Source organism: Carcharodon carcharias, chromosome 1, assembly GCF_017639515.1.
Source record: "Carcharodon carcharias isolate sCarCar2 chromosome 1, sCarCar2.pri, whole genome shotgun sequence".
In the NCBI taxonomy this organism is placed as follows: domain Eukaryota; kingdom Metazoa; phylum Chordata; class Chondrichthyes; order Lamniformes; family Lamnidae; genus Carcharodon; species Carcharodon carcharias.
The window spans coordinates 112,817,539-112,843,551 of record NC_054467.1 but is presented as its reverse complement, the minus strand read 5'-3'; positions in this window follow the sequence as shown (position 1 = coordinate 112,843,551).

Genomic DNA, 26,013 nt, shown 5'->3' with positions numbered 1-26,013 from the left:
CTCCTGCCCAAAGAAATGAGCCCGGAGACGAAGACGGCAGAAGAAGAGTTCAGCATCTTGCCGAGCCCGAAATTCATTGAGGTGAGGGTGTAAGGGTATGAAACTAAGTCCTTTGCTAAGCAATGAACGTTCAGCATCGGAGAGGGGAAGGTCAGGGGGTATAGTGAATACACGGCTGGGGCTGGGATTGGAAGATGGGGTGGGGACGGAGGGACAGGAAGGGGTGGATGGTCCTGGATGGGTGTTGGTGTCGATGAGTTGTTGGAGCTTGCATTCCTTAGCACTTGAGAGAAAGAGAAAAAGTTTCTTGTTGAGGTGTTGGATGAGATGAAGAATAAAATGAAACTGGGGGCACGCACAGCTTTGAAAAAGGGTGCGACGGTGCTGCTGGAGGGAGAGGTCGAGTGTGTTCATATGGCGGTGCACGGCACTGAGTGTGGATCTCAGAATGTGACGGGAACAGCAGTCCGAGAAACGTTTTATGTCCCGGAGATACCTGTAATCCTGGGTGGGTTCGAAACAAGAGGGATGGAATTTCAGTTGAAATCCACGTGGGGTAAGTCGGAGGCGGAGACAGTCACTGAGAAAGGAGATATGGCTGTGAAAGCGGGTTTTAGTAAACACCTTGTCAAACACCAGGAGAGAAATGGAAAGCAGTGAAGGTGAACAAGGCAAAAGAGAGATACGGAAATCTTGTCGCAGAGAGGAACATAAGGTCTTCAAGGTAGGCATTTCATGAAGAGGAATGGCAGTCAATTAAACACAGAGATAAAAACAAAAAACTGCAGATGCTGGAAATCCAAAACAAAAACAGAATTACCTGGAAAAACTCAGCAGGTCTGGCAGCATCGGTGGAGAAGAAAAGAGTTGACGTTTCGAGTCCTCATGACCCTTCCACAGAACTCAGCAAATATAAGGAAAGGGGTGAAATATAAGCTGGTTTAAGGTGGGTGGTGGGGGGGGGGAGAAAAGCGAAGTTGAGGGGGTGACTTTTATTCATTCATGGGATGTGGGCATTGCTGGCAAGGCCAGCATATGTTTCCATCCCTAATTGCCCTTGGGAAGATGATGTTGAGTTCTTTTCTTGAGTACAGCTGAGTGGCTTGCTAGGCCATTGCAGAGGGTCGTGAAGAGTCAACCAGATTACTATGGGTCTGGAGTCACATGTAGGCTAAACTGGGTAAGGATGGCAGATTTTCTTCCCTAAAGAACATTAGCGAGTTCATCATTACCATTACGGATACTAATATTTTTAATCCAGGTTTATTTAATTAGTTGAAATTGAATTATGTTGCTGACATGGTGGGATTTGAATTTGTGCCCCCAGATTATTAATCCAAGCCTCTGACTCACTAGAACCACTAACAACCGCTGTACTACTGTATTTTTATTTCTCTGATTTCTGCCTCTCTCAGGATACTGCAGTCCAATTTTGTATGTGGCTGCGCCATCCATAGATTATTTACAGGTTCATTCATTTGGAACTTTATCCATATAAAGGTTAATGAGTTTCAGTGGGGTGCTGACTCTTATGCTGCAATCCAGTATCACTGAGTTCATCACTATCATTCATATTAATATTAATGCATGGCCTTTGTCGCTCTGTCACATGTTACCAGTGTAGATAGCTGAAGTGAAACACAAGCATTGAATATCAGAATAAATAAATAATCTTTCTTGTGCAATCTTTTGAGATGATTGCAAAAGGGATTTTACTAGCCTTCATTTTATAAGTTGACTTACAAAGGTAAATTTAATTGCCCATTAATGTCCTTTACATAAGGACAAGAGTAAACCATTCAGCACCTGGAGATAGTTGGATCACTCAGTCAGATCAATGCTGATCTATACCTCAACTCAATTTACCTGCCTTTCCCCCGTAAGCAACTTATCATTTTCAGTGGTTTCAACTGTATTTCAGCTCATCACGTTCTCTCACACAGTGTCATCATAGAACCATGAGGCTAGATATTATGCTCCCCAGCTAGTGGGTTAAAGGATGGGGGCATGTAAAATCCAGCGGGTGGCCTTCCCGTTGCCTACTCACCCACCCACCCCACACCTAACAGTGGGGGGATGGTGGGGGAGGTGTCAGGCATCTGACCCAACGTTGGGCCTGTTGAGGCCCTTAAGCGGCCATTTAATGTCCACTTAAGAGACACATCCTGCCATTATGGGTATTTTACCCATGATGGAGAAATGTTCACGCCTGCGAGAAACCCAGCAGCTTTAGCTGCCCGGCCTTGCAGTCCGCTGGGCCAATTAAAGGCACCCCACCCCAATCACCCACAAGGTTATCTCCCCCGTTAAACCTTTCCAGCTTCTTGGTAACTGTCTCATAAAATCATTTGGTAAATCAGAACCTCCATGGCTACATCAGAAAACCAGAATGCCCAGGTCAAAGTCATAGACCATGGATTTTTGCTCCCGGGATGGGAACGCTGAGTCGGAATATTTCCTGGCTCTGCAAACCCGATCTGGGAGAAAGCTGTCCAGAAGGTCAGACTTTTGTTTCGGGGTGGCAGGGCTCCCTGGGAACTGGGCTGGGCAACCCTGGACAATTGTGGAGAATGCTGGGTGCAAATGTGGACAGGCGGAAGGCTGCAGCAGAGCTGTGTTGAAGTTTAATTTTAAAAAAAGAAAAACATAAAACAGCCCTCCAACCTTCACCCCTCACCTGCGTGTACATTCCCTGTGTCCTTCCCTGCCACCTCATTCCCCCCCCACCCATTTCCTCATTGTCCATCGTATCCTCCCTGTCAACTATACCCCCCTGACCCCCATGGCACCTCATACCTTCCATGTCAACCCATGGCCCTCACCTGTGGCTCTATATTGCCCCATGCCAACTTAATGTCAACCCATGCCCCCTACCATCCTTTGCCCTTGGATCTGCCATGCCAACTCACCGAGTATCCACAATGGGCAGAACTCAGGACCCATGCTGAGATTAAACAAAAGTTTAACTGTCTATTACAGAATTTATTTTAAATAAACACTAATTCATAAAAGAATATTTACTGAATTTACGTTCTTTCAATTACATCATCCCTTATAACAAAAAAATCTCATTTAGTTGCATAATCCCTTATAAAAACAAGCATTAGAATTCATAGTTTCAATCCAAGTGGTCCATAACCTCTTGGAGTTGTCAATCAAACTATGAAATGGCAGGTACTTCACTGTGATAATGGACAAAATCAGTCATGCAGCACTAGTCCAGTAATGGTAGCACTAAGCTGATGTCAACAGCAGAGTGAAGTAGCAAGCAATCATTTTTTTAACACTCCAGGCAGTTTTTTTTTTTTACAAAGAGTTAAAGGGCAGAAGTTTTAAATGCCTTGACAGCTTGACAGTTTCCTCTGACAGTTTGTCTTTACATTTTTGATGGTAGTTTTAACAGCTCCCTTTGACGGCTTCATATTGATACTTTGAAAGTTGTTTTTGACAGTTCCAATGAGCTTCATAGTTCCATTGAGTTTATTCATTTTTTATGCACATTCATGCCTAATTTTATCAATGCCAAAGGGCACCTGACCTTTCCCGAAGGAAACTCTGACCTCCCCCAAAGTGTTCAGGGACCATATCCTAAATGGTGCACTGGCTATTCAAACAAATCCACAAAGTTGAGATCTGTTCCTTGTTGCACACACGGGTTTCAGACACTTCTCACACCAAAATCACACATGTCTGGAGGCAGCTGCTGCTTTCTTTGGGCAGCTGCCTCTGTGAAATGTGCACAATTCCCAACCTAGGGCCAATTCCAGCACCTGCAAAAATGGTAGGTGCCGTGTTTGAGAATGAGACTTCCGTATTCAGGCCTCTTCTACTGCTTTTTGCCATGATGGGAATGCTCTCTGCCATGGTGAGAATCCAGGCCATAGAGTCATATATAGTACAGAAGGAGACTATTTGGCCCACTGAGTGCATGCCAGCTCCCTGCAGAGCAATCCAGTCAGACCCACTCACTTGCTTTATCCCCATGGCACTGCAAGTTCATTTCCTTCAAGTGTCCACGCAATTTCCTATCTAAATCATTAATCGTCTTTCCTTCCATTACCTTTGTGAGCAGCAATTTGTACATCTCAGCTACTTGTTGCGTAAGAAAGTTCTTCCTCGCATTCCCCCTGCATTTCATGCCCAAAATCTTAAGTCTGTATGCCCTACTCCTTGTATAATCAGTTAATGGAAAGAGCTTTTCCTTGTCAACCTTATCTAAGCCTATCATAATCTTGTGTACCTTTATCAAATCTCCCCACAATCTCCTTTGCTCCAAGGAGAACAGCCCCAGCCTTTCCACCCTAACCTTGTAACTAAAACCTTACATCCCTGAAAGTATTGTAGCAAACCTCCTCTGTACTCTCTCAAGGACCTTCATATCTTTTCTTAAGTATGGTGACCAGGATTGGATGCAATACCACAGTTAGCCTCGAAGCAGAGCCCCCTTCAGAGATTCTTGCACATGAACCCCCAGGTCAGTCTGTCCCTGCACACTGTATAGAACTCTTCCATTAAGTCTATTTTGCTTCTCCCTATCTCTTCTGCCCAAATGCATCGCATCACACTTTTCTGTATTAAATGTGATCTTCCATTTGACTGCCCATTCTGCTAGCCTATGTATGTCCTGTTTCAGTCAATTGCTATCATCCTCACTGTTTGCCACACTTCTAAGTTTGGTATTATTGATAAATTTTGAAAACCCTGAGCTCAATATCCTCTTATTCCCCTGTAATGTTCCAGTATATTACAAACCTTCAGCCAATTACTTCAAAAGTTTGAACACACACACACACACACACATACACAGACTATTAAAATGGTTGCTGGAAAGTATGTGACCTTTAGCATTTTAAGCTCGAGACAGCCATGAGTCTCAAGCAAATACTGAATTAAATACGGACGTTCCCAGCTATCTGGAAAATTCACACATCCCTTTGTTTAAAGATGGACAATTAACCAAAGAACTATAGCATTCTAGCCTTTTTGTTTCACTCTGGACAAAAGAAACATCAAAACTCAAGTGTGTTAGACGGATGTGAATGGATCCCATTGACTATCCATTGTATTATAATGGTCCCTCATCCAAACTAGACTAGGTGAATTTCAAGGTGTCAACCAACAACTCAGGATGTGTAATCTACACACCATCCCTTTTTGGAAAAATGATTTTGAACTTGTACAAGTAACATGGTGAAGAAGCCATATGTTTTCTGCTTTTAGAATAACAAAAAGATGCTGTTCTGCAGACAAAATTCCACCTGAAAGCCATTGATCCAGCTGTGAGTCATTTAAGCAGCAAAGGTAATAATCAGCAATAACTTGAAAGTGGGAGAAAGGCTCCCTCCAAACTGTTCCATCATCGCATTCACCTGAGAATCTGGAAATTGCACTACAAGAAGTCTTGCAACTTATTGAGTATCTTCTGCTTTAGAAGACTTTCTCTTCATATTTAAAAAACTACAGGCCTGCCACAAAAAAGACTGAAACAATCACAAGTTGTAATTGTATTATTTTATCTTCATTTGTATCTAATTTTTGCATGTGTAATAGAGTCTGAGTCAAGTGAGTGAGAATCACTCAAATGGCAAGTGTGCACTAATAAATAACCTTCATTTTTAAAACTCACAAACAGCTTGCTACTAGGATTGTTTAAACTGGGACAATCATTCTGAGGTACGAAAACAGACACCTTTTACATAAAAATATATTGATCATGGGCTATAAAAAGCTCATAAATTTTTGCATGGCACTCCCTTAATCCTTCCCTCCATGTAGACTCCCCAACACATATTCCTGGCCACCCAGATCTTGCCATCCCACAGGGCCTCATCATCCCTGAACAGGTCCATTTATAATTCTCTTTGTTGGCAACCAGTCAGCACTCTCTTCATATACAGTATCAATTGTTGTTTTCCCCTTATATTGGTATTCCTGTGAAGTATCTTGATGAGTGCAAGACAAAAAGCTTTGACATGTCTTGTTTTTCATCAATACTCAAATTCTGCGCTCCAAACGACTATTTAAATCTGACTTTCTTGATGATTTTGAGGATAATTGAAAATCTAAAAGAAGACACAAATTGAGGACAATCAAGGCTGCACTGCATATGACTAATTTGATTCTTTACATATTTGTGTAATTAATTTAATAACTTGTAAAGTATATGAATCATCAAACCAGCTGCACAAGATATCGTAATATACAGATTCAAAAATAGAAAATCTGGTTCTCAGTAATCAAATAAAAGCAATCACAACAATTAAAGCCACCAGCTTCCTTTTTGCAATAAGCTTGCCACTTACCAGAGAGACTCTTTTTGGCAGATAGCCATTGTTGATAAAGCATCTGTCTAAAGTTTACCATGCAAACATTGTAAAAGGCCAAGAGAATTGTTCCTTCTCCAAAGACAGTACTCTGCATCACACCAATGTGTTTAAGTGACAATACTGCTAGGTTTTGCTCCATATGCAATTAATTCCCAATTAATTGTATTGAGCACTTTTGGAAACATCTGTACATTTGGGCTTTTAAATGTGCATCCATTTCACGACTAGAAAGGTAAAAGTGGTGGCTATTTTTAAGCACTTGATCATGTGCATAGAACATGCTTGCAGGTGTAAAGTTTTTAATAAATATATAGGATAATGTTCCAGATTTTGTAGGGGTGAACTGTCAGCATCCACCATCATTCCTACTCTGAAACTGACTGCAATTTCAGCACTTAATGCAAGCCCAGGTTAAAGCAGAAATCCTGAAGCTGTGGTCAGTCACTCACTACTTCACCACACGCTGCCCTGTGGACAACTCGCCTCCTGCCCCCCAGAGCTAGCAATCATTGAGAATGCGGCTCTCCATTTCCATTCTCATATTGCTGTGCGGAACACCATAAAAGGTCATACCTCCTTCACTGAGATGTAGTTGAGTTTTTAATGGCAATCTGAGTAACAACTATTGCTGAACAACAGATCTGGTTCCAAATAATAATTTTATATTTGTGTTGAGCTGCTAGATGTCATCATTATGATTAATTATTAGATTTTTTAAAAACAATTTATTTAAATAATTTATTTAAAAGTTTTTCATGATATCTTAGCTTCATGTGTATGTCCCAATCTTCATTTTGCTCTCGGTAAATGTTTAAAAAGTGATTTGATTTTAGTGCTTTTCATTTCCTGGTTGGCTGTTTATGAGACGGTTTGATGATACCACTGGAGGTCCACACTGGAAATCCCCATTTAAGAATGCCACAATCCACTGCACAGTGAGAGGAGACAAAGCTCTTGCCAACAAGATTGCTGGATCTCGTTGAGGTCTACGCAAGTGCCCTTACTTCACTGCTGACTGCTATATCCAGAACAATGTTTTTCATGTTTATTTAGTAGATATCTAAGAGGCAATGCACCGTTAAACATGAGTGGACCCACTGCATTATCAGCAGAGAGGAGCAAGAGGACATAGGACTGTTAGTTTAATGTCACTAACTTCACCATCACTGTTATAGTGGTAGAGTTTAATTGTTGATCTTTGAAAGACCATTTTTATCTTGACTCAAACCCTGTCTCGTGGGAAAGAAGAGCTAGGCAACAGGTATATGTTGTGAGGTTGTTTGGTGTCTCACTAAGAGGTCTGGAGGCTTGAACATTAAGTGTTTATTAACAACTAATAACAATATACATCTCCAAGGTACAGCCCTGCATGGGTGCTGTCTTCATGCTGGCTAATGCTAGACCCAGCTGTTCTCACAGTCTACTATCATGTGACTCTCTACACCATACAGTGGGCAGTACTGTTCCTTCTGTCCTCATTAACTCTTTTTCTGCCTGAACACCATAATACTGCACCAACCCCCAAGTCTATACTCAAATATATTTTTAATACTATCTTTATTACTTTCTATCCCTTTTTCCCCCTCTCAAGTCTCTGATTTTATAAATTCAGGTGTTCTGGAGGCTTGAAATTCTTCCAGATCTCATTATTGTCATGCATAGCGGAATGGCAGTCTCAGTTGCTTCAGGTTGACTTTGTCAGTTTGGTGTTGAAATTGTAGTACTCTGTGTTTCTCGTACATGGTTGTCCCCATTTAATTTGCATTTTATGCTCCTTTGAGTTGAATTTCTCTTTATTGGTGACCCATTTGCTTTGTTCAGTCACTGTGGGTTTGTCTTGTTCCTTCCGGAGGGAATGTTCACTCCATTTGTTCTTAAGATGGACTTGGATTTTATTTTTCTGCGGGGTCTGCCATGTTCTTCTTGAAAGTTTCTGCTTCAAAAATAGAACCTTCACTTCCATTTGTATCACAATTTCAGCCAACAATTTGTTTACTCTCTTATTCTCCAATCCTTTTTCAAACTTATGAGTCTTTTCATTCAGCTTAGCAACTACTCTGATGAGTTCAGTTGTCTGCAAAATCCTTATACAAGCTTAAGAATTTAGGTGCACTTCTCACAGGTCAGACTGCAGTTTCTTTACTTTTTCATGTTTTCAGGGTCCGTTCACTGTCACAATGTTGTAATGTTGTTTGGTGTCTCATTAAGAGGTCTGGAGGCTTGTATGGGTGAAGATTAAGCGTTTATTACCAGCTCATAAAAAATATACATCTCCAAGGTACAGCCCTCCATGGGTGCTGTCTGTATGCTGGTTTGTGCTAGACTTTACTGTACTCACAGTCTACTATCATGTGACTGTCTACATTATTCCATGGGCAGTACCGATTCCTCAGCCCCTATTAACCTTTGCTCAGCCCGAACACTCTTACACTACGGTATATTGTACCCTATATGTTTTTATAAATAGGTTATCAGGATATCTGATCACACTTTAACAAAATTAATTCATTTCAGTCTCACTTCCAATTGCAAAATTGCTTCAGTATTCTGAGAACTCATAGAAAATTGTATTAGTAAAAGGACATATTTAGTTCATATATTTGTCATTGACAAAATAGCACAAATTATTGTGATTATCCAAGATTCATTGTTTAATGTTTTATTAATGAATCTTTCAACAAAGTAATTTGGCAAACTTTGGAGTAGAAATTCAGCTTGAACAGTAGTGTAAAGTAAGCTATTGTGAATGGGCACCTCATTTTACACGCTGCCTTATAATCTTTAAATGGCTCCAATGGAAATGAAAACCAGGCAGAGTGTAAAATGAATGGGGGCTTTTGCATGTCCTTATTGCTGTGTTTGCACTTCGAAAGGGAGCAGTAGTGTGAATAGCATGGCTGGTTGAAGCACTGACTTACTATTTGGTTCCCACCCATTATGATTTCTGGCTGGGCCTTGATCTAAAGTGTCCACAGCACTTGCTGGAACTAAAGGGGGCCTGATTAATGTAATCAAATTGGGAACAGGTGATGCAGTTAGGATCCCCCAATACGACGATCATCTTTGTCCTTGCTGCTCTTGTCAGCTTCTGCGCAGTTCACAAAACATGAGTGATATGAGTTGGGAGGCCAACATTTATGATCCAATTTAAAACGATCATCAACTGCCCTTCGGTAAAATTGTAGAAAATTTTGTGAGACCTTTATATGGCAAATTGTTTTTTTTGATTCCTAAGGGGGTTATAGTTTGGCTTTTCCTTCACAAGGGTCCTTCCAGGAATTCGACTCTGGCAAGTGGACAAGGAGGAAAATAGGAGAAAGATGCAAACAGACCTGTGGGTGCAGGGAGGACAAATAGAAGAAGGCAAAACCTCCCAACGGTATTTAAAAGTCCAGGAAAACATAGCTGCAGCTCTCTGAGAAACAGAGTGTAAGGAAGCTTGGATCCTCTCAGGATGCTGTCATAGAGTTGTGTTGTCTTCTGCAACAAGACCTGCCACCCTCTGCCAGAGAAAGCACACCATTGCCTGCTGCAGTCAGGATCGCTGCAGCTCTGAACCATCATTGTCTCTGGCTCCTTCTAAGCCACCACAGGGGATATCAGTAACGTCAGTTGGCATGCTTCCATTAAGCAGCTGATTAATGCTTTGTTTTCTAGACCAAGCACATCATAATCCTCCCCACGGACAACAGAAAGCATCAGGATATGGCTCTGGGAATTACACAGACTGCAGGCTGCCCCCAGGTCCAGGGTATCACTAACTTCACCCCTGTTGCCCTTCAGGCTGCTTCACATGACTCCACTGCCTCCATGAGTTTCTAGTTCATTAATCGGCAACTGTTGTGTGATCAACATCAGTGCATCATGTGAGTCTGTGTCTGTCTTCCTGGCACCTGCTACTTTATATTGTGGGATTCCTCCATCTCCCTCACTTTTTGCCCTGCACAATGGATGGAATCCTCCACTCATGTCCACAGCAGGAAGTTTGGTGGGCAGGGGCACTTAATTTGGTGTGAGGCCAAAAATCAGTTTCCCAACAGTGGGATGAACTTTAGGAATTAAATTCTTGGGACTTTAAAGGCGTCTTAAAAGCAGTCAGGCTTCCTAATGTGCAATGGTAGATGGTAGCAGAGTGGTATTGTCACTGGACTAGTAATCCAGAGACCCAGGATCATGCTCTGGGGACCTGGGTTTGAATCCCACTACGGCAGATAGTGAAATTTGAATGAAATAAAAATCTGGAATGAAAAGTCTGATGATGATCACAAAATTATTGTTGATTGCTGTAAAAACTCACCTGGTCCTTTAGGGAAGAAAGTCTGCCATCCTTACCTGGTCTGGCCTATACATGACTCCAGACTCACAGTAATGTGGTTGACTCTTAAATGCCCTCTGAACAAGGACAATTAGGGATGGGCAATAAATGCTGACCAGCCATGCCCACATCCCATGAACAAATAAGAAAAAATGTCAGGAATCTCTTATGTATGCATTAGCTTGTCATGCAAATGTAAAAGGCAACCTTGCCGGAATTAGGCGTCCCCTCCGAATGAAAGTCCCCGCCAGCGAGAAAATAGAATATTCACACTTATAACTGTACGTAAATGGCGTGAACCTGGCGAGCTTGACTTCTTCCTGGACTTTGAAGTGAATAGGCTTTGGCCTTCTTGGGAACTGCTGACAAATCTCAGCCTCTTGACTCAGGTTGAGTGCCGGAAGGCCAAGCTGTGTGAAGGCTGGGCTCAGGTGTGGACTACGGGTGGAAGGGAGGTAGGCTGTCCGGGGAAGGGAGGAAGGAAGACAGACTGTCCAGGGCAGAAAGGGAGGCAGAGAGTGAATGTGAGGTTGCAGCGACATGGGTTGGAGGGGGAGGGAGATGGAAGCAAACCTGAATCGAATATGCTTAGTAGATTAATTACTGCAATTTGTTCACAGATCCACTGAGGCCTAGATGATGCAGGGTCCAGGCAACCCTCCCTTTCTACTTGCTCCTATCCAGATGAGGAGAAGGGACTTGTTGGCACAGGGCCAGGAGGAGCAATGGCCTGAGCAGCAAGAGGCAGTGGGGCCTCAAGAAGGTCAGGATGTTGGCAATCAGAGGCCAGTGCAACGGCGAGCATTGGCCCAATCATGGGTATATCATAGACAGTGCAGCTATCCACAGAGGAATGAAAAATTATGCCTTAGAATGTGCTGGAATGTAGTTTCGCACTCCTGCAGTCTTCTCCACGAGGACCTGTGGCTGCAAGGACTTGGAGAAAATCCCATGCTGGTGGCATTAAAGGTCAACACTGCCTTAAATTTCTTTGCTTTTGGCTCCTTCTAAGGCTCCACTGGGGATCTGTGTGGCATCACCCAGTCTTCAACACACAAGTGCATCCAGAAGGTGACAGACGCCCTGATCAGAAGAGCGCATCAATTTGTCCAATTCTGCCTGGATCCTGAAAGCCAGGCTGCAAGAACATTAGGTTTTGCAGCAATCTCAGGTTCACGCAAGTGCATGAGGCTATTGACTGCACATATGTAACCTTGAAAGCTCCCTGGCAACAGACAATCACATTCACCAATAGGAAAGATCTTTAAACGTACAGCTGATATGTGACCACAGAAGACAAATCCTGCATGCCTGTGCTCTGTTCTCAGGAAATTCTCATGACGCCTACATCCTGAACCACTCCCAAGTATCACAGGTTTTTGAAGGACTTTGACGATTGCAGGGTTGGCTCTTTGGGGACAAGTGATAACTCCAGAAGATTAGTGAGAGGGAGGAATTGGAGAAAATCAGTATTAGTAAAAAAATGGTGCTAGAGAATATAATGGGGTTAAAGGCTGAAAAGTCCCCAGGGCCTGATAATCTACATCCCAGGCTACTAAAGGAAGCGGCCCTGGAAATATTAGATGCATTGGTTGTCATCTTTCAAAATTCTATAGACTCTGAAGCAGTTCCTACAGATTGGAGGGTGGCAAATGTAACCCCACTATTTAAGAAAGGAAGGAGAGAAAAAACAGAATTACAGGCCAGTTGGCCTAACATCAGTATTGGGGAAAATGCTAGATGTAGTAACAGAACACTTGGAAGGCATTAACAGGATTAGACAAAGTCAGCATGGGTTTATGAAAGGGAAATCATATTTAGCTAATCTACAGGAGTCTTTTGAGGATGTAACTAGTAGAATAGATAAGGGAGAACCAGTGGATGTGGTGTATTTGGATTTCAAGCAGGCTTTTGATAAGGTCCCACATAAGAGGCTAGTGGGCAAAATTAAAGCACGTAGGATTGGGGGTAATATACTGGCATGGATTGAGAATTGGTTGACAGACCAGAAACAGAGAGTGGGAGTAAATGGGTCTTTTTCTGGGGGCAGGCGGTGACTAGTGGTGTACAGCAAGAATCAGTGCTTGGGCCCCAGCTATTCACAATATATATAAATGACTTGGACGGGGGAACCAAATACAATATTTCCAAGTTTGCTGACAACACAAAACTGGGCACAGTTGTGAGTTGTGAGGAGGATGTAAGGAGGCTTCAGGGCAATTTAGACAAGTTGTGTGTGTGGGCAAACACATGGCAGATACAGTATAACGTGGATAAATGTGAAATTATATGCTTTGGTGTAAAAAACAGAAAGGCAGAGTTTTATTTAAATGGTGATATATTGGGAAATGTGGATGTACAAAGGGATCTGGGTGTCCTTGTACACCAGTCAGTGAAAGTAAACAGGCAGGTGCAGCAAGCGATTAGGAAGGTAAGTAGTATGTTGGCCTTTATTGCAAGAGGATTTGATTTCAGAAGTAGGGATGTCTTACTGCAGTTATACAGGGCCTTGGTAAGGCCACACCTGGAATATTGCATTCAGCTTTGGTCTCCCTACCTAAGAAAGGATATACTCGCCACAGAGGGACTGCAGCAAATGTTCACTAGGCTGATACTGAGGATGGCAGGACTGTCGCATGAGGAGAGAATGGTACAACTGGGCCTGTATTCATGAGAGTTTAGAAGAATGAGAGGGGATCTGATTGAAACGTATAAAATCCTAACAGGGCTAGACAGACTGGATGCAGGGAGGATGTTTTCCCTGGTTGGAGAGTCTAGAACCAGGGGCCACAGACTCAAGATATGGGGCAGGCCATTTAGGACTAAGATGAGGAAAGATTTCTTCACTCAGAGTGTGGTCAACCTGTGGAATTCTCTACCAAGAAGGCCGTGGAGGCCGGGTCACTGAGTATATTCAAGAAAGAATTTGATAAATTTTTGGATATTAGGTGCATCGAGTGGTATGAAGAGAAAGCAGGAATATGGTGTGAGATAGACAATCAACTATGAGCATATAGAATGGTGGAGCAGGCTGGAAGGGCTGAATGGCCTACTCCTGCTCCTAGTGTTACGTTTCTATGTTTCTAAGACATGGCTAATGATGCCAATTTGTCACCACAGAGTATTGCTAAGGAGAGGTACGATGCCGCACATGCCTCTACAAGGTCCATGATTGAGCAGACAACAGGCCTCCTAAAGGTGAGGTTCAGATGTTTTGACCGCTCATGTCACAGAGATTGTGCTGGATCATAGTTGTCTGCTGCGCCCTGCACAATCTCACACTACAAAGCGTGGATGTCTTGGGTGAGGAAGACATGGGGGACCGATGTCTCCTCCAATGATGAGGACAGTAAAGGGGATGGTGCTGATCAGGGACAGGATATCACGGAATTACATGCGGAGGCCATTGCAAGGGACAAAGAGGTCTGTGAGAATCTGATAGTGAACAGATTCCAGGCAGAGTAAATTGCTGAGACATTTTTTTTACAATTTAGTTTTCTACCCTCTGCTGGCTGGGACGCCCCAGCTCCTTTTTGGTTTCAGATGTTATACTTTGCTTTAATGTACCTTGATTTATGATAGCTGAATTAAATTGCACTGCTTAACATCTGCTCTACTGATGGTTTGATCCTTTGCATGAGCCAAACTGTGTTGATATATAGAGCCCTGGTGTTACATGCACCTGTTAGAACCTGTACAGCACTCTGTTCTCCTGTAAGTAGAGCTGATATCTTTCCCATGCTCTCACAAAGCCTGTGTGCATGGCAACTTGGAAGCAATATCAAATCTTACCTCAACAGGGATGCATTCATGAGACCTTCATACTTGCTCCCAAAGTGGGGGCAGACCTTGCAGAGAGCTCTTTCAGGTGGAACCAGAGAGATGGGTCCACTTGGCTCCTCGAGATAGTTCCTCCATACAGATTGATCAGGGAAGATCATGTTCTGCTAACCCTGATAGCCACTTGCCCATAATAAACCCATATCCCTTGACATATTTATCATGCCAAAATGTTTCGAGGTTACTTTGGAGTCCATTCACAGAGAGTGCCTCACCTGCACTGTGAGTTGTTGAGTAGCAACCACTCCGGACTGTCCAATTGCAGAGACTCCTACAAGTGTCAGTCCTAGATGGCCTTAGTATTAGTGCAAGACTGTAATCCATCATTATGGATACCCCAGCCAACGTAAACACCTTTCCTGCATGAACTCTGCAGAGCCCTTTTAGAGCTGCTGAAGTCTCCCAGTCCTTGGCACAGCCCAGCACACAGGCCCATTCTATCCTATCTCTCCTCAGGCACACTAATGAGATCTGATGCACTTTGGTGGCAAACCCTTTGTGAAGTCTACTGCAGCTCTTGATAAGGAGGCAAGAAGGCCAAACAAATTCCCGTGTGAAGTCTCACAAAGGCTTCTGTCAACTGCACATACACCTCTGTAATCCTGCACTCTAGTCAAGACTAACTTGCCCATTGCCTCCCTACTTGCAGCTTTGACCTGCATGTTAGTTCAAAATGACAAATCAACAAGGAAGGCAATTAACGATTTGACATGCCCACCACAGCTTTCTCCAAACATGTAGGGCAGCCTTTAGTTTTCTACCGTTAAGACAGTGTTGAGCTTCACTCTTTTAATCTCGAAACTGCATCTGCAGTGTTCTTTGCCATTCACATAGCATGTTTAACTCCCCTGTGTATTCCTTACATCCACCCACATCTCACATCAGGGAAACAGCAGCAGGAAATGTAATGACCTCGCTGAACACATTTTCAGAGCTCAGAACCTGGTGAACTGCAAGTAATGGATTGCATGATGTGTGCCAAGGCTGCACACTCACAAATAATGGCCAGTGCTTAATCATGCACATATGGGATTACTGATTAATGTTGATAGTATGAGAAAATTGAATCTAAATGAGCTCATCATCAGACTCTGATGGGAGCCCAAATTCCACATCCTTAAATGCCCATGACCATTGAAGAAACTATCAGTGAGATGGAATCCAGGATACTTCCAAGCTGTGCAAGTGAACATATATTTACAAGTGCCAAAATTATATCCAATGGTTGTACACCAGTGTCTTCAAAACTTCTTTATCTTTCTTTTTCTATTACTATGTCTAGGTGTAGTCCCGATATCCACAGCTGAGGGTGGACACAGCATACTGACTGATATGCCCTGTTGATTGAGATGACCTTTGGCAAGGATCCTCTAGTGGCCCTAGCCTAGAGGGCCCCAGTTTGCTAAGGGTCTCCTGTTCAGGTGCAGATGCACCATGATTCAGCCTGACCTGATAGAGGCGATGGGGACACTGGCAGAGGGGAGGTGGTGCTGCTGGGCTCCTTTGGAGTGTGCTGGGGTGCTCCCGGGGTGCCAGGCTGATGCTCCTCCTCTCTGTGGATGCCTGATGGCATCTGCCTGACTCTTTGAGGAGAAGGGGCATCTGGATGCAGTTCAACGTGCCCCATCCCCTTCTTCATAGCCACTGCTATACTGCACCCATGACTAGAGTGAAGGTGTTCAGGCCCGAGTGCATACCCAGCAGCTACTATATGTTCTGCTGGACTTTCACCCTTTCTATGGAGGCAACCAAGCATTTGCATGTCAGAGCCAAGACAGCGGACAGAACATGGATGGACTCCTCCAGCCTTTGGTCCAGTCTGTGCATGGCCTCTGGCATCTCTGTCTGATGCTCCCTACCTGTCTCTGTTCCAACAGGTCTCTTAGGGCCAATTCCAGAGGCTCGTTATCTGCATGGGCTCAGCAGGGGCCTGGTCTCCAGCAGTCCTCCGAGTGTCAGAGTCTTCAGCTGTCACTGCCTCCACCAGCTGTGGACCTGTGTCTGCAAGGTGATCAGTGGATTGTGATACTGACCCTAGCCTAGAACCTGCACCCACTGAGGTGGGTATATCTGTGCTGGCGGAGGGTGCAGGTGAACACCTCTGAGGCTTCTGAGGCATCCTCTTCAGAGGTGGGTTTGGCGATGGAGCTGTGGCTGGTCTCCGTTGTGGGCCTTCTCTTTTCTTGCTGGTACCTGGAATGGAGAAAAGAAAGACTTAGTCAAAGCCTAAGCAGAGTCCTTAATTAAAGCAATGTGTTACTCTGTGGGGCATCTGACAACTGCAGACTGGAGGCATTCTCACTGCGTTCCTGGGGTGTCCTATCTTGCCTTCAGCACAGGCACAGTGTTGGTCCTCCCCCACTCCCTCCCCTGCTTGCAGCCTCTTCCTTGAAAGGGGTGAGGACTTGAATGCCACCTCTGGTCTTGGCCCGGTCTCTCTTATTGTGGTCGTTTTTGTCCTGCAGACAGACAGAGGATTGAGTCTCATCCCAATGGGTGCATGAGCTGTTTAGGAGCTTACATGCTGATGGCAGCTCCTGAACACTCCCCAGTAAGTGATTAGCAAGCAGGATGTCCTGAAACTGAAAGACACAGGGGAGGTGGTATTGTCACTGGACGGGTAATCCAGGATGATGTTCTGGGGACCTGAGTTCGAATCCCGCCATGGCAGACGGTGGAATTTGAATATAATAAAAATCTGGAATTAAAAGTTTAATGATGACCATGAAACCATTGTCTCTGAAGAAGAGTCATATGGTCTCGAAACATTAACTCTGTCTTTCTCTCCACAAATGCTGTCAGACCTGCTGAGTTTTTCCAGCATTTATAGATTTCTAGCATCCGCAGTGTTTTGCCTTTATGAAACCATTGTCGATTGTTGTAAAAACCCTGCTGGTTCACTAATGCCCTTTAGGGAAGGAAATCTGCAGTCCTTACTTGGCCTGGCCTACATGTGACTCCAGACCCACAGTGGTTGTTTCTTAAATGCCCTTTTAACAAGGGCAATTGGGGATGGGCAATAAATGCTGGCCTAGCCAGCGATGATCACATTCCATGAATGAATAAAGAAAAAGATTGAGAGTTTGAAGTGGCTGGCACACATTCAATGCATATATCTCATCTGCTGCTGAGTGCTGCAATGCAAACTCCTGTCTGACATCCCTGTGCACTCGCACACTTACATTGCCTGATGCCCTTATGGGTGTCCGTTTTCAGTGAGTAGATGGTGCCACTTACCCTGGCAGAGCACAGCAGATCATTCATCCTCTTCCTGCACTGCTGAGTGGTCCATTGGTGGGCCCCAAGGGTCCTCTGTTGCCATATCTGCGCAGGCTGCCATGGTCAGATGGGAGGGCCCCTGCTGACATCGTGAAATGACTGAAAGAGGCTCAGCACTGTTGGAGTGGGCTGTCAGGAAGAGGGCGGGTGCCATGATGAGTGACCTTGTGGAGCATGAGCACTGCATTGGTCCAGAGCTCTGAACGCACAACATCCTCCGTAGAGGTGGTAGCGACTCTCGTGGAAAGGCAGCTCCAGCAACACAATCAGGGGTTTCTGGGGTTGCGTTCAGACCTGTGCCCATAAAAGCGTCAGTGGGGAAGCCGGTGTCTTTGTCAGTAAACAAATCTTCCACTCTCTAAGCATGCAGATTGGTGTGTGACCACAAGAGCCAGATGCTGCAGGCACCTAGTGACTCTGCTGGCATCCCATCCAGTAGGGAGGTTCAAGCAAACCTCATGTTGGCAATGACCTGTAGCTCCGTGCACCTGGGGGGGTCCTCTCAGGGTGCTTCTGATGATGGCCACAGCTCCTCTGCCCCTCTGCCAAGTGACTGGCGCATCTGAGGACACCATGACGGCTGAGGAGTGCCCAGCCATGGCACTGGACTCGTTCTCCCAGGCGGGGCCTACACTGGCTCCAGCAACCAGAGGATGCCTGACAAAGTCATCAAGACTGACAGGGTATCAGGGTCAGCGGTCTGCCTCCAGGGCAGCTGCCATTGAGGGGGAAGCACCAAGACGTAGCAATCGTAAGCAGAAATTTAAGTCACTATGATCAGATAATGGGTTTCACATGTGAATAGACACGTGTGTAATGAGGCCTGTATGTCTCACACCTTGCTATTAAAATGTGAGATCATCTCCAACGGCCTTAGGGTATTTCACGCAATTGTTGGAGAAGGCTGGGGGTCATGTGTCACACATAGACTGGGCTGTAATGTTTATTTCAGAGGTGGGGATGGTAGTGGAGGGTAACAGGGGTGCCTCATCAGCACTGATCAGTAAGGTGGTGGCCTCCTTGCCATCATTTTGACTCCTGGCTTCGGAGTCCTAAATTAAAGTCCTCTGAATCAAGCCCTCCCTGGTTTCCCTGCCTCATGTAAGCATCCCCAATGCTGGATCTTGCTTCTCACCCTGGGGCAGATCAGGCTCCTCCTCAGACTCAGCACTGGATTCATCATCTGCTGCCTCTGGAACAGCATCACTATCTTCATCCTCCAAAGGGTCTGCCCTTGAGAGAGCTAGATTGTGTAGGGCGCAGCAGACAGAACTACAATAAGGGAGATGTTATCCAGAGGATATTGCAGAGATCCCCTGTGCGGGCCAGGCAGCGAAACCTCATCTTGAGTAGGCCTATTGTCCTCTCAATGATTGCCCTTTTGGAGGCATAACTGCGGTTGTAGATCTTCTCAGCAGGAACCCTTGGGTGCCTTAGCGGTTTCATCAACCACCCTTTTAGCAGATAGCCTTTGTTACCCGGTAGCCAGCCATCCAGCCATGCCGGTGTGAAGAACAACCTTGGCACCTGGGAGTAGCACAGGATGTAGCCTTCATGGCAGCTTCCTGAATAGCTGGCACAGACCTGCAGTATCTGGCTCTTGTGGTCACACACAATCTACACATTTAGAGAGTGGATGTCCTTTCTATTGACAAAGAAACCGGCTCCCCCTCTGGCGCCTTTATGGGTACATGTGTGCGGACAATGGCTCCCTGAATTCTCGGAAATCCTGCAATTGCAATGAATCCTCTGGCTCGCTCTGCCTGGGCTAGTCTGTTGTGTCCTGAGTGAATGAAGGTGTTGACCCTTCAGAATAGTGTATCTGTGACGAACTTGATGCAGCTCTGGGCAGCGGATTGTGAGACTCCACAGAGGTCTCCCACAGACCCTTGGAGCAATCCTGAGGCATAACAAATTCAGGGTCACTGTCACCTTTAGAACCACTGACATTGGGTTTGAGGCTATTTCAGGGTCGCTCATGTTGTAGATAGAGGTGACTTTGGCACTTAACCTCTGTTATGTCCAGTAGCATGATCGCTGCCTGTGCACTCTACCTGCTGGGTACTGGCACCTTCTCCTAAGCCTTCTCCCTTGCAAAGCCTGTTGGCCCTCCATCCCTTCTGGCTGTGCCTCTTTGTCCAGAGGGCAGACTATGGGGCGGTGCCTGTGGCCAGTTGGCCTCCTCTCCCTTCTGGTCTTCTCCTCTTTTGAAGAGGAGGTCCCTCCAGTTGAGTACATAATCCTGGTGTTCATCCAGATGGTCGCACAGGTTTCAGCACTGAAGGGGCCTTTTTGCAGAAAGCCTCTGCAAATGTTAGACACTCTTAGAATTATCCAAATCAATCAAAAATACTGGAAACAATCTATAATCCACCAACAAACAACTCACATTAAAACTCCTAACTCTTCACCTTTCCAACATCTGGGCCATTTATCCCATCCTGGATGTAGAATAAATGAAAAACGTGAAGGCCATCTGGCTAATTGGCCAAGTGTAAAAGTACATGGGCCACTCAAAATCACAGTGAATTGAGAGTTTAATGGCCTTAATTGGCCCTTTAATTGTCAGCGGCTTTGCTTCCAATTTCTGCGCACACCCACCAACCGAAATATGAGGCAGCGTGATGACGTCGGGAGGACATCACACCCCATTTCACGAAGGCATCGGGCCTACCATGTGCCCACATGGCAGAGGTAAAATTTTGGCCATAGAGTAATTTACGGTACAGGAGTCCATTTGGGCCATCGAGCCCATCCCTGCTCCCTTCGCAGCAGTCTAGTCACTCCCACAACCCAATTCAATACCTGTAGCCCTGCAAGATTATTCCTTTCAAGTGTCCATCCAATTTCCTTTTGAAATCATTGATTGTCTCTGCTTCCAGAACCCTCTTGAGCAGAAAGTTCCAGGTCATTACCACTTGCTGCATGAAAAAGTTCTTCCTCACATTCCCTGGTATCTCTTGCCCAAAATCTTGATTCTGTGTCTCCTAGTCCTGTTACCATCAGTTAATGGGAAGAGTCTTTCCTTGTCTACCTTGTCTAAACCTGTCATAATCTTGTACACTGCTATCAAATCTCCCCTCAATCTCCTTTGCTCCTAGGAGAACAGCCTCAGCCTTCCCAATCTAACTTGTAAATGGAATCCCCATCCCTGGAACCGCTCTGGTGAATCTCTGCACCCACTCAAGGACCTTCACACTATTATACAGTGTATTGACTAGAACTGGATGCAATACAACTGGACAAAGCAGCCTGCTTGATTGGCACCCCATCCATAAACATTCACTCCCTCCACCATCGACGCACAGTAGCAGCAGTGTGTAACATCTACAAGATGCACTGCAAGAATTCACCAAGACTCCTTTGACGGCACATTCCAAACACACAATCTCTACCACCTAGAAGGACAAGGGCTGCAAATAGATGGGAACACCACTACCTGGAAGTTCCTTCCAAGTCACTCTCTATCATGACTTGAAGATATATCACTGTACCTTCACTGTCACTGGGTCAAACTCCTGGAACTCCCTCCCTAACAGCACTGTGAGTGTACATACGCCACATGGATTGCAGCAGTTCAAGAAGGTAGCTCCCACCACCTTCTCAAGGGTAACTAGGAATGGGCAATAAATACTGGCCCAGCCAGCGAAGCCCACATCCCATGAATACATTTAAAAAGTACTCTAGTTGGGCCTAATGAGAGCTCTATAAAGGTTCAGCATAACTTCCCTGCTTTTGTATTCAATACTTCTATTTATGAAGCTCAAGATCACATATGCTTTTATAACCACTCTCTTAATATGTTCTGCTACCTTCGAAGATCTATACATATGCACCCTCACATCTTCTGTTGCCGCACAGCATTTAGAATTGTGCCATTAAGACTATATTGTCTCTCCCTTCTGCAAAATGCATCACCTCACATTTCTTGGCACCTTGTCTTCTGCTATACCATCTTTTTGCTTAACAATGCACTACTCTAAAAAGCATATGCCCTTTAAGATACTGCAGAATGTTTTTAAGTAGTGATCACCATTTGGAAGTTTATCGATTTAATTTAAATTAAACCTAGTCACGAAAATCGCATGGGATTTGGTAATTTATCTCATTTGTTATGATTCCTCACAGAGACTAATAAATGTAAAGGAGATATTTGAATTCCCAGTGACCACCTTAAAGGAATTGCACAAAAAGATTTCAAGTTTTAAAACTTTAACTGTAACAAACAAACTAAAAGCAACATTGACTAAACATTAACTAGTAGGCAACCAGAACTCTAAACATCAGAAAAGATATCCTCTCTTTAACTTTTTAACATGACCGAAAACCCCATATCACAGTTATACTTCACTGCCCACTCCCTGCCAAATTTCAATTTTTACAGGAACCGGTCCAACATTACTCCCAGTTTCCAACTGGTTCCCTTCTCCCTGTTTTGCCAAATCATAACGACGTCATGTGATCATAAAATTACGCTACTCTCAGTTTCCGGAGAAGTCCCAAACTGACCACCAGCAATGAGGCCTATTCGAACAATTTATTCCCTTTCCTTGCCACCACCCCACCCCCCAAGCCTCGCAATGATGAATCTTTTGATTCCTGAGATTGCCATAAGATGCATCTCTTTAAGCAGAGACCGCGTTTGTTCCTGCATACTGCCTGGTAGCCCACAGAAAGGATACACTCCTCTCCCTGCTGACCAAACATAACTGCAGTCTTTCATCTTTCATGAGAACCCTCCCTCTCCGTCCGTCTCTCTCCCTTGGAGACAGAAAGCCTGCCCAGCTGCACTTGCCTTTGTTTCATGTGTAAGAACTTTGCACCTTGCTTAGCAAGTCCCAAACTATTCCCATAGTAATTAAACCACCACATCTGTTGCTGTGCTAAGTTACACAATCTCTTATCAACCCATTTTCTGGGGTTCAGGCTAATCTGTTTTATTTAAATTGCAAAGACAGTTTAAAACATAAGTCTTATAAACCTTGCATTTGTAACACAATGCTGCCTGTAGGAGCTGGTTGTGGACAAATTGGCCGCTATGTTTCCTACATTACTACAGTGACTGTTGTAACCACACATCCAAAGGACCTATTTGGCTGTAAGATGTTTTGTGGAATCCCAGTCATGAAAGGCTGTATATTAAAGCTGTTCTTTCTTTATTCCTTTATGTGCAATTGCAGCATAAGCCCAATCTGTTCTTCCCAAATAATACTCTGGGGCCCCAAATACTCTTTCCATTGCATGTACTTCCTCCAGTCTAGAAAACTATATTGTTGCTCAGGGTGCATTCACTTAAACATTGAGGAATACCCATACCAATTGGGTTCCCAGCCAATGGAATGAGCATGGGGCTAATACCATTTTCATGGCCAGATCAATTTTAAATTAAATCAGCAAGCTGCTATTGTTAATTTCTTCCCTAACAGCAGCTCCTGAAAGATGCTCCTGCAGGGTGACCATTGCTTACTAGGGAGTTGTTCTTACAACAGTGGAGGACACCACGGGCTGAATTTTATCCCTGGGGCTGAAGCCCCAATAGCTGAAAGTGGGGGAGTGAGGGCGGGGAGTCGGGGGGTGGGGGGGAGTTGGGTGGGGAGAGTGGGGGGGAAGGGGAGGGGAGGGGTTGACCATGCTTTGGTGGAATGTGGGTTCTGGGGCCACAGGGTCACATTTTGCTGATGGTAGCCAATTAAATGGATGGTGCCTGTGTTACCATTCCTTTTTCTGGATTATTGCTGGGGCTGCACCTGGAGAATGAGGGCACACCAATGGTTGGTGTCCACAAAGAGGGGTAAGAGGGGTTGAGGGTAGCCAAAGCCTGGTAAACAAGGGGTTTTCAGTGGACGGTCGCCACTGTGAGGGCAGCCGTTGCTGCTGCGGACCCCAGCTTAGACCAATGATTGCAAAAAAGGAGTGCCCCCCTATCACTGACACCCGCCAGGAGGCTGCCAGGTTTCATTGGATGGTTTCCCACACATTGGCAGGACAACCCCAGCCCCTGGGAAAATACCACTGGAGGTAAAACTAGGCCCTTAATTGGCATCTGTAGTGGCTCGGTTGGGTTCTGGGCAGGCAGCCAATCTGCAACCCTTCCCTCCAGTGGCAAAATGGCATGATGGCAGGAAGACTTCAGGCTCCAATACCTTCCCAGGCCATTTTGCCAGCCTCCTATCTCCAATGGGCTGGTAAAATTCACCTGCCCAAATTATTGGATGAGCACTTTGCTAAACAATCTGTCTTCAGTTTGAAGTATAATCCCATTACCTTCCACACCTGCCATTTCAAATTTCATTTACATATTACTCCCACCCAAACATTGTCTCTTACTCTGCCCCACCCAGAGTACATTGTATGCCCTGGCCACCCTCAGTGCTTCTCCCAGGTGGTGTTCAACATGGATGAGCACTGATTCATCAGCTGAAGGGGGGGGTTTGGGTGGCAGTAGGTGGCAACATTTCCTTGCCCATGTTTGACCTGATGCCCTGAGACTTCAAGAGGTTCAGGGTTGATGTTGAGGGCTCCCAGGGCAACTACCTCCTAACTATATACCGCTTTGCTGCCACCTCTGCTGGTCTGTCCTGTCAGTGGGACAGAACATTTAATAGGCTCCAAGCTAGATGAAGTCAAAACCAAGATACAGAGCTTTTCTTTATAGAGAGAGTTTATTGACTTTACTGGCAACTCTTCTCTCACATACCCGGTATCCCAGCTGTCCCCTATTTATATGTGCCTGAGTTACTTAATTAAACAATGCCCTTCACCTGTGTTTCCTAACAATATGAGTATAACACAATTAACAGGGCATACCTAGGGATGGTAAACAGATGGAAACGTGTTTGTACTCGAAAGAGTTACCTAGGGATGGTAATGGTGCTGTCTGTGACATTTTTTTTAAGGTATGATTTGGTGAGTATGACTATGTCAGGCTGTTGTTTGATTAATCTGTAGGACAGCTCGCCCAATTTTGGCACAAGCCTACAGATATTAATAAAGTAGACTTCACAAGGTTGATAGGACTAGATTTGCCCTTGTCATTTCCAGTGCCTTGGTCAATGTCAGGTGGTCCGTCCAGTTTCATTCATTTTTGTAGACTTTGTAGCAGTTAATACAACTGAGTGGCTTCCTAGGCCATATCATGGGGTATTTAACAGTCAACCACATTGAAAGTGGGTGTGCAGTCACATGTAAGCCAGACCAGGTAATGAGGGCAAATTTCCTTCTTTAAAGGACCTTAGTGAACTAGATGGGTTTTTGCGACAATCGACAATGATTTCACTTTAATGAGATTAGTTTTATTAAAATTCCAGATTTATTAACTGAATTTAAATTCTACCAGCTCTCATGGTGGGATTTGAACCTGTGTCCTCACAGCATTAGCCTGGGCCTCTGGATTGCTAGTCCAGCTTGTTATAAAAATCGGGTACAGCGGTTCATTTTTTCTCAATCTGTTTGGAACTTCAGCTTGAGCAACTTCAGGTCTTGCCGTTTCCCCTTTTCCTTACCAGATTCTCACATTCTATTCTCTTATGCTCTTTTCTGTTTTACTCACCATTTACCTTTCAAACTCCTTTCACACTCTGACTGAGACAGCATTTGTTTATCATCAACATTTTTCCTAGCAGTTTTTAAAAGCTTGTTTTTATTTGCATCCATTTCTGGTACACTGGTAGCTCTAAAATAAGGTCAAAGCAATTTGTAAGTAATTTGAACCAAAGCAATACAACAGAACAATTTACTCCTCATCTAACCTGACAGCAAGTTTAAAAATAACTTTGGACAAGTCAGATTTGAAAATAGTAGCGAAATGTTGAAGAACACGTCGTAGAAAATTTTATTTGTCAAATGAGATCTTTACAAATCTAAATAACTGCTCTCAGTTCATTGTATCATTCTAGAAGCACTTTTAAGGGAATACAGCTAAGGTTTTGTAAGGGATTGATGTATTTCCTTGCCACTGTTTTGTGGACTTGATGGCAATTTCTCTCAAGGAATAAGCTCTGAGACAAAGTGTGGTATCGTCCCAGATTTGCACAAAGTGCAGTAGCAGGAGGGAAAAAAGTCATTTTACTCATCAGCCACAATGGTGGGTTTTCACTCCATTTCGTCCCATTCCCGCCTCATTCATTATGTAGCCACAGGAAACACGCATACTTGCTGGTGGGCAACATCCGATTTGCCCGCCATGCCGTTACCTCACCGCTTCATCACGCAGGGTGCCATATTTAAACTGCAGCCACGCGCACACTTTTCAAT